Genomic DNA, 13,809 nt, shown 5'->3' on the forward strand with positions numbered 1-13,809 from the left:
GGACTTTGGTGATATTGTTGGTCTCACTAGCAATTACCCAAAGCCCTCCTATAGCTCTTTTATTCATGTAAACCAATGAATTCTATTTATTGCTTAAGCCACTTTAATTTGGGTTTTCTGTTCCATGAAACAAATATGTTCTTAACTGATACCCAATCCCAGGTCTCTCTGAATTCAATGCTAATACTCTTTTAAACTGCCATGAACTATATGGTGCCATACTGAACATGATCAATGGACTTCTGTTTTTTTTAAATTTTTATTCTCACCATAGGACATTTTTCCATTTTTTGTTCAGATAGAGTGGGAGGGAGAGAGAGAAACATCGATGTGAAAGGGACACATCGAGTGTCTGCCACCCGCACGACCAACCAGGGCTGGGGACAAACTGCAACCGAGGTACACGCCCTTAGCGGGAACCGAACCCGGGTCTCTCTAGACCATAGGCTGACACTCTAACAGCTGAGCCAAACTGGCCAGGGCCGGACTTCTGTTTAAAAGTTGTATTGGACACAATCTTTTCCAACTTCATATGTAAAAGAAACACCCAAGAAGACATAGAAATAGAAACCCATACAGCTCTGAAAACCAAAACAGATACTGAAACTGTTGTCAAAATCTGTAAGAACATTCCAGTAATCCTAAGATTGATGGAGCTAAACTGAGAATTACAAAATTATGGTTGACACCTGTTTGGATGTCTAGAACCGGGCAAGCCTGATATCCATGAGCAATGGAAGATAAATATTCTCTCCTCCCACTTTGTAGCCTGATGTCTACATGCCAGTGGTTGATCTCAGCTTTGTGTATACTGATTGGAGTGCAGAACATGGCTGACAAAGTTTTTTTTTTAATCTTTATATTTTATGTTTAGATAATGGGTTAATTTAGGTTATGCAATGGCTTAGAAAAATATCTATTTCTTTTTTAAAAATTGAATTTGTTGGAGTGACATTGGTTCATAAAACCACACAGGTTTCAAGTGTACCACCTGACAAAACATCATCTACACATTGCATCCGGCACCCACTGCCGAAGCAAAGTCTCTTTCCTTCCCCATTTATCCCCCCTTCGCCCACCCCTACCTACCTCCAGCCCCCTTTCCCTCTGACTATCACCACACTGTTGTCTGTGCCTATGTGTTATAGTTATATACTTTTAATCCCTCCACCTTCTTTCATTCAACCCCGCTCTAGCAGTACTTCAAGAAACACTCCAGCCACTGGGAGAGCAATAAAAAGAGAAAACTCAAGAATGAGAATATTTTGTTATAAAGAAACTGGCAATAAAATCGATTAGGAATGTTGATACACTTTTTGAAAGATGAGATATAGATTGGAGAAAACAACAGCAACAAAAAAGCATAATGGGGAAGAAAAGCTTACTAGTTATTTCTCTTACATAGAGAGTGTCAACAGATACCATTTCATTCATGTTATTAAGTTCTTATTATGTTTGAGACTATGCTAAGTATTTCACAAGAAAAATTTTATATAAAAAATATACATTAAGCCCTGGCTGGTGTGACTCAGTCAGTTGGAGCGTCATCCAGTATACCAAAAGGTGGTAGGTTCGATTCTGGTCTGGGCACATACCCAGGTTGCAGGAGGCCACTGATGGACGTTTCTCTCTCACACTGATGCTTCTTTCCCTTTGTCTCTCTCAGGTAACATAAATAGAAAAATTTAAAAAATAAAAAGAAATACATGTTAAAGTATGTTTTTAGCTAACTTAAATGTAATACACAACATAATTAAGTCCAATATCCGTGATAGACCCAACATGACTGAAGGCCATATTTTTTTTTTAAAATTTTTTATTTATTGTTTGTTACAGATATTTCTCCTTTTTTACCCCATTGGCACCCCCCTCCCCACCCCACCCCTGCCCTGTCCCAGGCTTAGTTGTTCATGTCCATTGGTCATGCATACATGCATATAAGTTCTGTGGTTTATCTCTTCCCACCCCCCCACCCCCTCTTCTGAGGGATGTCAGTCTGTGCCCTACTTCCATGTTTCTGGGTCTACTGTATTCCTCAGACTGTTATGTTCATTATATTCCGTATATAAGTGAGATCATGTGGTATTTGTCTTTTTCTGCTTGGCTTATTTCACTTAGGATAATACTTTCCAGGTCCTTCCATGTCGTCTCAAAGGATAAGAGATCTTTCTTTCTTTTTTTTTTTTTATCCTCACCCGAGGACATTTTTCCATTTTTTGTACAGACAGAGTGGGAGGAAGAGAGAGGAAGAGAGAGAGAGGGAAACATCGATGTGAAAGGGACACATCGAGTGGCTGCCACCCGCACGACCAACCAGGGCCAGGGACAAACTGCAACCAAGGTACATGCCCTTAGCGGGAACCGAACCCGGGTCTCTCCGGACCGCAGGTGGACGCTCTAACCACTGAGCCAAATCGGCCAGGGCAGAGATCTTTCTTTCTTACCGCTGCATAGTACTCCATTGTGTATATGTACCATTGCTTTTTTATCCATTCATCTACTGATGGACGCTTGGGCTGTTTCCAGATCTTAGCTATTGTAAATAGTGCTGCTATGAACATGGGGGTACATATATTCTTTCTGATTGGTGTTTCAGGCTACTTAGGGTATATTCCTAAAAGTGGGATCACTGGGTCAAATGGAAGTTCAATTTTTAATTTTTTGAGGTAACACCAATGTTTTCCATAGTGGCTGCACCAGTCTGCATTCCCACCAGCAGTGTATTAGAATCCCCTTTTCTCCACACCCTCGCCAACACTTGTTTGATGATTTGTTGATGGTGGTCATTCTGACAGGTGTGAGGTGATACCTCATTGTTGTTTTAATTTGCATCTCTCTGATGATTAGTGATGTTGAGCATTTCTTCATATGTCTCTTGGCCATTTGTATGTCCTATTTGGAGAGGTGTCCATTCAGCTCCTCTGCCCATTTTTTTAATTTGGGTTTTTTGTCTTCCTTTTGTTGAGTTGTATGAGCACTCTCTCTATATTGGAAATCAACCCCTTATCTGATACATGATTGGCAATGATGTTCTCCCATACAGTGGGTTGCCTTTCCATTTTGGTGATTGTTTCTTTTGCTGTGCAGAAGCTTTTTAGTTTGATGTAGTCCCATGTGTTCATTTTTTCCCTTTGTTTCTGTTGCCTTAGGTGATGTATCAGTGAAAATTCTGCTCCGTATGTTGTCCGAAATTTTGTTGCCTACATTTTCTTCTAGAATTTTTATGGATTCACGGGTCACATTTAAGTCTTTCATCTATTTTGAGTTTATTTTTGTATGGTGTAAGTTGATGGTCTAGTTTCATTTTTTTGCATGTAGCTGTCCAATTTTCCCAACACCATTTATTAAAGAGGCTGTCTTTTCTCCACTGTATGCTCTTGCCACCTTTGTCAAATATTAATTGAGCATATTGCCTTGGGTACATTTCTGGGTTTTCAGTTCTGTTCCACTGGTCTATCTGCCTGTTCTTGTGCCAGTACCAGGCTGTTTTGATTACAGTCGCTTTGTAGTATAACCTGATATCTGGTATTGTGATCCCACCTACTTTGTCCTTCTTTTTCAAGATTACTGTGGCTATTCGGGGTCCTTTTTGGTTCCATATGAACTTTTGAAATATTTGTTCTAGTTCTGTGAAATATGTCATTGGTATTTTGATGGGGATTGCATTGACTCTATAGATTGCTTTGGGTAGTATGGATATTTTAATGATGTTAATTCTCCCAATCCATGAACAGGGTATGTGCTTCCACGTTTTTATATCTTCCTCTATTTCTTTTTTCAATGACCTGTAGTTTTCTGCAAATAGGTCCTTTACTTCTTTGGTTAAGTTTATTCCTAGGTATCTTAATTTTTTTGGCACGATGGTAAATGGTATTGTTTTTTCAGTTTCTCTTTCTGTGAGTTCATCATTGGTGTACAAGAATGCCGTTGATTTCTTGACGTTAATTTTGTATCCTGCTACTTTGCAAAATTCATTTATTAAATCGAGTAGATTTTTGATGGAGTCTTTTGGGTTTTCTATGTATAATATCATGTCATCTGCAAATAATGACAGTTTCACTTCCTCCTTTCCAATTTGGATCCCTTTTATTTTTTCCTCATGTCTGATTGCTGTGGCTAAGACTTCCAGTATTATGTTAAATAAGAGTGGCGAAAGTGGACATCTCTGTCTTCTTCCTGTTCTTAATGGAAATGTTTTTAGTTTCTGTCCATTGAGTATGATGTTGGCTGTAGGTCTTTCATATATGGCCTTTATTATGTCGAGATACGATCCCTCTATTACCACATTGCTGAGCGTTTTTATCAGAAATAGATGCTGGATTTTGTCGAATGCTTTTTCAGCATCTATTGATATGATCATGTGGTTTTTATTCTTCATTTTATTTATGTGGTGTATCACATTTATTGATTTGCGAATATTGTACCAGCCTTACATCCCTGGAATGAATCCCACTCGGTCATGGTGAATAATTTTTTTGATGTATTTTTGGATCTGATTTGCTAATATTTTGTTCAGAATTTTGGCGTCTATGTTCATCAGGGATATTGGCCTGTAGTTTTCTTTCTTTGTAGTGTCTTTTTCTGGTTTTGGAATTAGAATTATGCTGGCCTCATAGAACGTGGTTGGAAGTCTTCCTTCTTCTTGAATTTTTTGAAATAGTTTGAGGAGAATGAGTGTTAGTTTTTTTTGAATGTTAGGTAAAACTCCCCCGTGAAGCCATCTGGGCCTGGGCTTTTGTTTGCTGGGAGAGTCTTGATTACCTCTTCAATTTCCTTAGTTGTTATTGGTCTGTTCATGTTTTCTATCTCTTCCCAGTCCAGTTTTGGGAGTCTGTGTGTTTCTAGAAATTTGTCCATTTCGCTGAGATTGTCGAATTTGTTGCCATATAGTTGTTCATAGTAGCTGTTAACAATCTTTTGTATGTCTGTGGTGTTGGTTGTTACTTCTCCTCTTTCATGCCTGATTTGGTGTATTTGGGTTCTCTCTCTTATTATCTTGGTGAGTCTAGCTAAGAGTCCATCGATCTTGTTTATCTTTTCGAAAAACCAGCTCTTTGTTTCATTGACCCTTTGAATTGATTTTTGGTCTCTATGTCATTTATTTCTGCTCCGATCTTTACTATTTCCTTCCTTCTACTTGCTCTGGGGTTTTCTTTTTGTTTGCTTTCTAATTCTTTAAGTTGTGAGGTTAGCCAATCAATTAGAATTTTTTCTTGTTTTTTGAGGTAGGCCTGTAGTGCTATGAACTTCCCTCTCAGAACTGCTTTAGCTGCATCCCATAAATTTTGTGTTGTTGTGTGTTCATTTTCATTGGTTTCCAGGAAGTTTTTAATTTCTTCCTTGATCTTCTCGGTGACCTATTCATTGTTTAATAACATGCTATTTAGCCTCCATGTGTTGAAATGTCTTTGCATGTTCTTGTTGCAATTGATTTCCAGTTTCATGCCATTGTGGTCTGAGAAGATGCTTGATTTGATTTCAATCTTCTTGAACTTGTAGAGATTTAGTTTGTGTCCTATCATGTGGTCTATCTTTGAGAATGTCATATATGCACTTGAGAAGAATGTGTATTCTGTAGTTTTGGGGTGTAATTCTCTGTAGATATCTATTAAATCCATTTGGCGGGACCGAAAAATGGCGGCGGAGTGAACGGAGCTACACAGACCGTCTCCCAGAACCAAACTGGAATTACAACTATAACACAGACAAATCGACAGGAAAAAGCAACAGAAAAGCAGCTTGCGAGGACCATACAACGAGGGACACTGACTCCATCCAGGTAGGCTTGCGAAGGCGCGAGACGGGGCTGGGAGCGCACGGTCGGCAGCTCGGCAGCGGCCTGAGCTATAAGCGGCGCCCGCCCGCAGGTTACACTCCCAGGCGGCCCCACAGCACAGCCGGGACAGAGGCTGAAACAGCCACAGCCACTCACCTTGGGCTCCGGCGGAGGGAGGGCGGACTGGACTGGAACTGTGTCGGGACACTCGGGGTTTGGAGGGCGCTCGGAGCTTTGGCTGAGTGCAGCCACTCGGGACGGTGGCCACATTGCTCCTTCCTAGGGCTCTGAGGAGAGGCAGCAGCCCCTCCCTCGGAGATCCAACCCCACCCTGTGGGCCATTGAAGTGCTAATTGAGGCTCACTAACAACCAGCATCTGCCCCACCCTCCTGAAAGCCCCTTGGCTGAGCACCAGAGGGAGTTTTTCAATCAACTGACAACCCAAAACTGATCAATTAACCTAGACTGCTAGCCTCCAGGCAAAAAGCTAGAGGATAACAGTACGTTTCCTGGGCTGGCAACTTTAACCAGGAAAGTAAGACTTGACAGTGGTGTTCAACGCGGGTCCTCCCTCGCTCATCTAAACACAGGAGAGGGAGCCACAAACAGCAGAACACCAACACCCACAGGGAGAACTTGACAGGCTCCAAAGCCCACAGTGATAGCTAAAATGGTGAAACACAGAAACAGAAGCCAAATGAAAGAGCAAGACACCTCCACCGAAGATGAGATCAATGTGGAGCAATTAGGCATGTTAACAGAGCTAGAATTCAGAGCCATGATCTTGAGGAAGCTGAACAGCATGAGTAAGGACATAGAGACACTGAAAATAAGCCAAATGGAAATTAAAAACCAACAAGAAGAGATAAAAAATGACATATCCGAAATGAAAAACACATTGGAAGGTTTAAAAAGCAGAGTAGGGGAAGCTGAGGACCGGATCAGTGAATTAGAAGACAGGGTAGAAAAAATCAACCAATCAGAAAAACAAAAGGAAAAAACTATTAAAAAACAGGAAGACAGCTTAAGAGAACTATGGGGCACCTGGAAACGTAATAATATTCGCATCATAGGAGTCCCCGAAGAAGAAGAAAAGGAGCAAGGGATAGAGAATATATTCAAAAAAATAGTGAGAGAAAACTTCCCTAATTTGGTGAAGGAAGAAGGCATTCAAGTTCAAGAAGCACAGAGAGCCCCAAGTAAGAAGAACCCAAACAGGCCCACACCAAGACACATAGTAATTAAAATGCCACAAATTAAAGACAAAGAGAGAATCCTAAAAGCAGCAAGAGATAAGCAACAGGTTACCTACAAAGGGAACCCCATAAGGCTCTCAGCTGACTTCTCACAAGAAACACTACAGGCCAGAAGAGAATGGCATGAAGTCATCAAAGTCATGAAAAACAAGAATCTGAATCCAAGACTACTCTACCCAGCAAGGCTATCATTCAAAATAGAAGATCAAATAAAGAGCTTCCCAGACAAAAAAAAGCTAAGGGAATACATTAGCACCAAACCAGCACTGCAAGAAATGTTAAAAGGACTGCTGTAATTAGCAGTAGAAATGGGAAGAAAAATAGAACCACACTAAACAAAAATGGCAATAAATAAGTACATATCAATAATCACCTTAAATGTAAATGGATTGAATGCTCCCATAAAGAGACACAGAGTAGCTGATTGGATAAGAAAGCATGACTCATCTATATGTTGTTTACAAGAGACCCACCTCTCAACAAAAGACTCACATAGTTTGAAAGTGAAGGGATGGAAAAAAATTTTCCAAGCAAATGGAAAGCAAAAAAAGCTGGGGTAGCAATACTCATATCTGATAAAATAGATTTCAAAATGAAGACCATAACTAGAGACAAAGACGGTCACTACATAATATTGAAGGGATCTATCCAACAGGAAGATATAACCTTGATAAACATATATGCACTCAATATAGGAGCACCAACATATATTAAAAATCTTCTGGAGGACTTCCAAGGAGAAATCGACAACAATACAATCATAGCAGGGGACTTCAACACCCTGTTGACAGCACTGGATAGATACTCTAGGCAAAAAATTAGCAAGGAAACAGAGACTCTAAATGAAGCACTAGACCAAATGGATTTAATAGATATCTACAGAGAATTACACCCCAAAACTACAGAATACACATTCTTCTCAAGTGCACATGGAACATTCTCAAAGATAGACCACATGATAGGACACAAACTAAATCTCTACAAGTTCAAGAAGATTGAAATCATATCAAGCATCTTCTCAGATCACAATGGCATGAAACTAGAAATCAATTGCAACAAGAACATGCAAAGACATTTCAACACATGGAGGCTAAATAGCATGTTATTAAACAATGAATGGGTCACCGAGGAGATCAAGGAAGAAATTAAAAACTTCCTGGAAACCAATGAAAATGAACACACAACAACACAAAATCTATGGGATGCAGCGAAAGCAGTTCTGAGAGGGAAGTTCATAGCACTACAGGCCTACCTCAAAAAACAAGAAAAATTTCTAATTGACTGTCTAACCTCACAGCTTAAAGAATTAGAAAGCAAACAAAAAGAAAACCCCAGAGCAAGTAGAAGGAAGGAAATAGTAAAGATCAGAGCAGAAATAAATGACATAGAGACCAAAAAAACAATTCAAAGGATCAATGAAACAAAGAGCTGGTTTTTCGAAAAGATAAACAAGATGATGGACCCTTAGCTAGACTCACCAAGAAACAAAGAGAGAGAACCCAAATACACAAAATCAGAAATGAAAGAGGAGAAGTAACAACCAACACCACGGAAATACAAAAGATCATTAACAACTACTATGAACAACTATATGGCAACAAATTCAACAATCTCAGCGAAATGGACAAATTTCTAGAAACACACAGTCTCCCAAAACTATTCCCGGAAGAGATAGAAAACTTGAACAGACCAATAATAACTAAGGAAATTGAAGAGGTAATCAAGACTCTCCCAGCAAACAAAAGCCCAGCCCAGATGGTTTCACAGGGGAGTTTTACCGAACATTCAAAAAAGAACTAACACCCATTCTCCTCAAACTATTTCAAAAAATTCAAGAAGAAGGAAGACTTCCAACCACATTCTATGAGGCCAGCATAATTCTAATTCCAAAACCAGAAAAAGACACTACGAAGAAAGAAAACTACAGGCCAATATCCCTGATGAACATAGACGCCAAAATCCTGAACAAAATACTAGCAAATCGGATCCAGAAATACATCAAAAAAATTATTCACCACGACCAAGTGGGATTCATTCCAGGGATGCAAGGCTGGTACAATATTCGCAAATCAATAAACGTGATACACCACATAAACAAAATGAAGAATAAAAACCACATGATCATATCAATAGATGCTGAAAAAGCATTCGACAAAATCCAGCATCCATTTCTGATAAAAACGCTCAGCAATGTAGGAATAGAGGGATCATATCTCAACATAATAAAGGCCATATATGAAAGACCTACAGCCAACATCATACTCAATGGACAGAAACTAAAAACATTTCCATTAAGAACAGGAACAAGACAGGGATGTCCACTTTCGCCACTCTTATTTAACATTGTACTGGAAGTCTTAGCCACAGCAATCAGACGTGAAGAAAAATAAAAGGGATCCAAATTGGAAAGGAGGAAGTGAAACTGTCATTATTTGCAGATGACATGATATTATACATAGAAAACCCTAAAGAATCCATCAAAAATCTATTAGACTTAATAAATGAATTTGGCAAAGTAGCAGGATACAAAATTAACGTCAAGAAATCGACGGCATTCTTGTACATCAATGATGAGCTCACAGAAAGAGAAACTGAAAAAAACAATCCCATTTACCATCGCTCCAAAAAAATTACGATACCTAGGAATAAACTTAACCAAAGAAGTAAAGGACCTATTTGCAGAAAACTACAGGTCATTGAAAAAAGAAATAGAGGAAGATATAAAAAGTGGAAGCACATACCCTGTTCATGGATTGGAAGAATTAACATAATTAAAATGTCCATACTACCCAAAGCAATCTATAGATTCAATGCAATACCCATCAAAATACCAACGACATATTTCATAGACCTAGAACAAATACTTCAAAAGTTCATATGGAACCAAAAAAGACCCCGAATAGCCACAGCAATCTTGAAAACGAAGAACAAAGTAGATGGGATCACAATACCAGATATCAGGTTATACTACAAAGCGACTGTAACCAAAACAGCCTGGTACTGGCACAAGAACAGGCATATAGACCAGTGGAACAGAACTGAAAGCCCAGAAATGGACCCAAGGCAATACGCTCAATTAATATTTGACAAAGGTGGCAAGAGCATACAGTGGAGTAAAGACAGCCTCTTTAATAAATGGTGTTGGGAAAATTGGACAGCTACATGCAAAAAAATGAAACTAGACCATCAACTTACACCATACACAAAAATAAACTCAAAATGGATAAAAGACTTAAATGTGACCCGTGAATCCATAAAAATTCTAGAAGAAAATGTAGGCAACAAAATTTCGAACATCATACGGAGCAGAATTTTCACTGATACATCACCTAAGGCAACAGAAATAAAGGAGAAAATGAACACATGGGACTACATCAAACTAAAAAGCTTCTGCACAGCAAAAGAAACAATCATCAAAATGGAAAGGCAACCCACTGTATGGGAGAACATCATTGCCAATCATGTATCAGATAAGGGGTTAATTTCCAATATATACAGAGTGCTCATACAACTCCACAAAAGGAAGACAAAGAACCCAATTAAAAAATGGACAGAGGAGCTGAATAGACACCTTTCCAAACAGGACATACAAATGGCCAAGAGACATATGAAGAAATGCTCAACATCACTAATCATCAGAGAGATGCAAATTAAAACAACAATGAGGTATCACCTCACACCTGTCAGAATGGCCGCCATCAACAAATCATCAAACAAGTATTGGCGAGGGTGTGGAGAAAAGGGGACTCTAATACACTGCTGGTGGGAATGCAGACTGGTGCAGCCGCTATGGAAAACAATATGGTGCTACCTCAAAAAATTAAATATTGAACTTCCATTTGACCCAGTGATCCCACTGCTGGGAATATACCCTAGGAAGCCTGAAACACCAATCAGGAAGAATATATGTACCCCCATGTTCATAGCAGCACTATTTACAATAGCTAAGATCTGGAAACAGCCCAAGTGTCCACCAGTAGACGAATGGATCAAAAAGCTGTGGTACATATACACAATGGAATACTATGCAGCGGTAAGAAAGAAAGATCTCTTATCCTTTGAGACGACATGGAGGGACCTGGAAAGTATTATCCTAAGTGAAAGAAGCCAAGCAGAGAAGGACAAATACCACATGATCTCACTTATATACGGAATATAATGAACATAACAGTCTGAGGAATACAGTAGACCCAGACACATGGAAGTGGGGCACAGACTGACATCCCTCAGAAGAGGGGATGGGGGGTGGGGGGGTGGGAAGGGATAAACCACAGAACTTATATGCATGTATGCACGACCAATGGACATGGACAACTAAGCCGGGGACAGGGTAGGGGGGGGTGGGGTGGGGGGTGCCAATGGGGTAAAAAGGTAAAATATCTGTAACAAAAAAATAAATAAATAAAAATTTCAAAAAAAAAAAAAAAAAATCCATTTGGCCTAGTGCTTCATTTAGAGTCTCTGTTTCCTTGCTAATTTTTTGTCTAGAGGATCTATCCAGTGATGTCAACGGGGTATTGAAGTCCCCTGCTATGATTGTATTGCTGTCAATTTCTCCTTTGAAGTCCTCCAGAAGATTTTTAATATATGTTGGTGCTCCTATATTGGGTGCATATATGTTTATCAAGGTTATATCTTCCTTTTGGATAGATCCTTTGAATATTCTGTAGTGGCCTTCTTTGTCTCTAGTTATGGCCTTCATTTTGAAATCTATTTTATCAGATATGAGTATTGCTACCCCAGCTTTTTTTTGCTTTCCATTTGCTTGGAAAATTTTTTTTACATCCCTTCACTTTCAAACTATGTGAGTCTTTTGTTGAGAGGTGGGTCTCTTGTAAACAACATATAGATGAGTCATGCTTTCTTATCCAATCAGCTACTCTGTGTCTTTTTATGGGAGGATTCAATCCATTTACATTTAAGATGATTATTGATATGTACTTATTTATTGCCATTTTTGTTTACTATGGTTCTATTTTTCTTCCCATTTCTCCTGCTAATTACAGCAGACCTTTTAACATTTCTTGGAGTGCTGGTTTGGTGCTAATGTATTCCCTTAGCCTTTTTTTTTTTTTGTCTGGAAAGCTCTTTATTTGACCTTCTATTTTGAATGATAGCCTTGCTGGGTAGAGTAGTCTTGGATTCAGGTCCTTGTTTTTCATGACCTTGATTACCTCATGCCATTCCCTTCTGGCCTGTAGTGTTTCTTGTGAGAAGTCAGCTGAGAGCCTTATGGGGTTTCCCTTGTAGGTAACCTGTTGCTTATCTCTTGTTGCTTTTAGGATTCTCTCTTTGTCTTTAATTTGTGGCATTTTAATTACTATGTGTCTTGGTGTGGGCCTGTTTGGGTTCTTCTTACTTGGGAATCTGTGCTTCTTGAACTTGAATGCCTTCTTTCTTCACCAAATTAGGGAAGTTTTCTCTCACTATTTTTTTGAATATATTCTCTATCCCTTGCTCCTTTTCTTCTTCTTCGGGGACTCCTATGATGCTAATATTATAACATTTCCAGTTGTCCCACAGTTCTCTTAAGCTGTCTTCCTGTTTTTTAACCGTTTTTTCCTTTTGTTTTTCTGATTGGTTGATTTTTTCTACCCTGTCTTCTAATTCACTGATCCGGTCCTCAGCTTCCTCTACTCTGTTCTTTAGACCTTCCAATGTGTTTTTCATTTCTGATATGTTATTTTTTTATCTCTTCTTGATGGTTTTTAATTTCCAATTGGCTTATTTTCAGTGTCTCTATGTCCTTACTCATGCTGTTCAGCTTCCTCAAGATCATGGCTCTGAATTCTAGCTCTGTTAACATGCCTAATTGCTCCACATTGATCTCATCTTCGGTGGAGGTCTCTTGCTCTTTCATTTGGCTTCTGTTTCTGTGTTTCACCATTTTGGCTATCACTGTGGGCTTTGGAGCCTGTCAAGTTTTCCCTGTGGGTGTTGGTGTTCTGCTGTTTGTGGCTCCCTCTCCTGGGTTTAGATGAGCGCGGGAGGACCCACGTTAAACACCACTGTCAAGTCTTACTTTCCTGGTTAAAGTTGCTAACCCAGGAAAGGTACTGTTATCCTCTAGCTTTTTGCCTGGAGGCTAGCAGTCCAGGTTACTTGATGAGTTTTGGGTTGTCAGTTGATTGACAAACTCCCTCAGGTGCTCAGCATAAGGGGATTTCACGAGGGTGGGGCAGATGCTGGTTGTTAATGAGCTTCAATTAGCACTTCAGTGGCCCACAGGGTGGGGTTGGATCTCCGAGGGAGGGGCTGCTGCTTCTCCCCAGAACCCTGGGAAGGAGAAATATGGCCACCATCCTGCGTGGCTGCCACTCAGCAAAAGCCCTGAGTGCCCTCAAATCCCGAGTGTCCCGACACAGTTCCAGTCCAGTCTGCCCTCCTTCTGCCAGAACCCACGGTGAGTGGCTGTGGCTGTTTTAGCCTCTGTCCCGGCTGCTCTGTGGAGCCGCCTGGGAGTGTGACCCGAGGGCGCCGCTCCCAGCAAAGGCCGCTGCCGAGCTGCCGACCGTGGGCTCCCAGGCCCCGTCTCACGCCTTCGCAAGCCTACCAGGATCAAGTCAGTGTCCCTGGTTATATTGTCCTCGCAAGCTGCTTTTCTGTTGGTTTTTCCCATCGATTTGTCTGTGTTATAGTTGTAATTCCAGTTTGGTTCTGGGAGACGGTCCATGTAGCTTCTGTTCACTCCGCCGCCATTTTGGAATCTCTGAAGGCCACATTTGAAAGAATGTAGTTTTTCTTGAAATGAGAAGACCAAATATTATCAAGGTGCC

The sequence above is a fragment of the Molossus molossus genome, unplaced genomic scaffold (assembly GCF_014108415.1).
Source record: "Molossus molossus isolate mMolMol1 unplaced genomic scaffold, mMolMol1.p scaffold_m16_p_3, whole genome shotgun sequence".
In the NCBI taxonomy this organism is placed as follows: domain Eukaryota; kingdom Metazoa; phylum Chordata; class Mammalia; order Chiroptera; family Molossidae; genus Molossus; species Molossus molossus.